The sequence below is a fragment of the Rosa chinensis genome, chromosome 1 (assembly GCF_002994745.2).
Source record: "Rosa chinensis cultivar Old Blush chromosome 1, RchiOBHm-V2, whole genome shotgun sequence".
In the NCBI taxonomy this organism is placed as follows: domain Eukaryota; kingdom Viridiplantae; phylum Streptophyta; class Magnoliopsida; order Rosales; family Rosaceae; genus Rosa; species Rosa chinensis.
Genome location: NC_037088.1, coordinates 23229560 through 23231968, shown reverse-complemented (window position 1 = coordinate 23231968; position 2409 = coordinate 23229560). Strand labels below are relative to the sequence as shown.

The 2409-nt window shown below is 39.6% G+C and overlaps 1 long non-coding RNA gene across 1 annotated transcript; it reads right to left on the bottom strand.

The window, feature by feature from the left end:
* Nucleotides 1–947: 947 nt before the first annotated feature.
* On the bottom strand, nt 948–1883 carry LOC121051306. The gene is made up of 4 exons (XR_005805460.1): nt 1692–1883; nt 1505–1570; nt 1349–1395; nt 948–1102 (listed from the first exon to the last, which is right to left on the bottom strand). It is a non-coding gene; the product is annotated as an uncharacterized LOC121051306 (long non-coding RNA).
* Nucleotides 1884–2409: the final 526 nt, after the last annotated feature.

Below are 2409 nucleotides of genomic sequence, written 5' to 3'. Positions count from 1 at the left end.
CTCCTAACATACTTGGCACAGTTCCATATAGCAGCAATCCCTTCTTGTAACTCCTTCAGACCATCCCTAACTACCAAATTTATAATGTGGCATGCACATCTTAAATGTATAAACTCTCCGTCAAACATCAAAGTCTTGTAACTCCTCAACCTTCGCTTCATGTACTCCACAGCTAAGTCATTAGCACTAGCATTGTCTACTGTGATTGTAAACACTTTAATGATCTCCCACTGCCTCAAACATTGCTCTACTACCCTTCCAATCTCGTCCCCTTTGTGACTAGTAATTGTACAAAAGTTGATGATCCTTTTGTGCAATTTCCAATCATTATCCATAAAGTGGGCAGTAAGTACCAAATAGTTTATATTCTGGATCGATGTCCAGGTGTCGGTGGTAATGGAAATCCTAGTCTCATTTGCCTTCAATTGACTCAATAAAGCAGCCTTCTCAAAATTGAACTTATCTAACACACCCTTGGCAACCTGCTTTCTGTTCAATCCTGGCCATTGAGGTTGTAACTCTTTGCAAAAAGCTATAAATCCCTCCTTCTCTACCTGCCTAAAAGGGAGCTCATCCTTGATAATCATATCGATACACCTATCATCACACCTCGGTCGGCTATACTTATGGTATGTGGCTCCTCCACTCACATTATCCCTATTCAATTTAGCTTGCTTGGGATCAGTTCCTGCATGTAGAGGACAACTAATGCATTTCCTAGTATGTGCCCACATTGAGCTTGTCCCATTCTTTTTACTGTCACACAACACTCTCTCATTGCAATGATTGCAAGTGCACCAACAAGTATCTATTTGGTCTGAGGTTGGGTGTTTACATGTAGTAAAATGAGCCCACAGAGGGCTCTTGTTAGCAGGCTCTTTTCTTTTCTGCCCAGCAGTAGCTGATCCCTGAGGTTGTGAGTTGGACGGTTCAGATTCAACACCTGAACCAGAAGCACCTAAAGGTGGGAGTGTTTGACCTACGGGTGGTTGTCCTAAAGGGGAATGATCTAAAGCTGCAGTACTCGTCATATTAGGTGCAGAACTTATTGAAGGGCTAGAGCTACTAGCTTGACTGAGGTTAGCACTTTGAGTACCCATAGCTACAAAAAAGAAGAAGAAAGAAATGAAACAAACAAACATCTTAGTTCAGAAAACAGTTCACAAAAACATTAAACAGAAAACAATAACACAATAAAACCATACCCTAAACAGAAAACAGAAAACAATAACATATAACATTTTCATTACCTAAACCTCTTGAAAATTAGTAATTACAGTAACAAACTCTCAAGTCAAATACAAGTGATGAACATTCATACAGTCACTTTGCATAATATGAATTATACCTTCAGTTGTGCAGTCACTTTGCTTCTTAGTCCTCGTCCTCCTGTTCCTGCAAGCACAAATTGGTAAAGAAACTAAGAAACCATGAAACCCAGAATAAATTAGTAAAGAAACTAAGAAACTAAGAAAGAGTCCCAACTCACAGGTTTAGAACTCACATATACAAGTAAAAAATCAAGATTCCACTTCAAAGAGACTGATTCCACTTGAGATTAAGTGATTAACTGCAGCAAGATGCAAAAAAGTAAAACCATTACAATTTTGAGATTACTCAGTCTAGAATCGAAAGATTAACCAAAGAGAAAACTCAAATCTACCAAAATTGATACGAGAGAGAAAACTCACCGGCCGTAGGCCATGAATCGAATGAATTGATACGAGATTTCTGGGTTTGAAGATTTGAATCGAAACGAACTTCAAAGAAGAGGTCGAGAGGCGAAGAGTTCTGGGTTAGAATCTAATCGAACTTCGGCCGTAGGCCATGAATCTCTGATTAGATACGAGATTTTCTGGGTTTGAAGCTTTGAATCGAATCAAACTTCAAGCCGTCGATGCCTCGAATCGAATCGAAGAGTTCTGGGTTTGAAGCTTTGAATTGAATCGAACTTCAAGCCGTCGATGCCTCGAATCGAATCGAAGAGTTCTGGGTTTAAAGCTTTGAATCGAATCGAACTTCAAGCCTTCGAGGCCTCGAATGAAATCGAAGAGTTCTGTGTTTGAATTGAATTGAGAGGAGGAGAGGGTTTGAGTGATTGAGTCTGAGAGAAAGGGCTCGGTTCGAGCCTCAAGCCTTCGAGTCCTCGAGGAGTCAAGGGGCTGAGCTGCTGAGGAGTGAGTAGGGAATGGGAACTGGATTAGGTTCTGTACTCTGTAGTCTCACTTAGGGTTTGGACTTTGGACAGTTCAAGTCTAATCAACGGTTGTAATAAGATTTGAAATCAAATTATTAATGATAAACGGTTCAGATCGATAGGTATAAAATATATTTAAATAAATCAATAATATATTTAATATACGGTACGGTACGGTATACCGTATTTATTTGAAAATCAGTACCAGTACC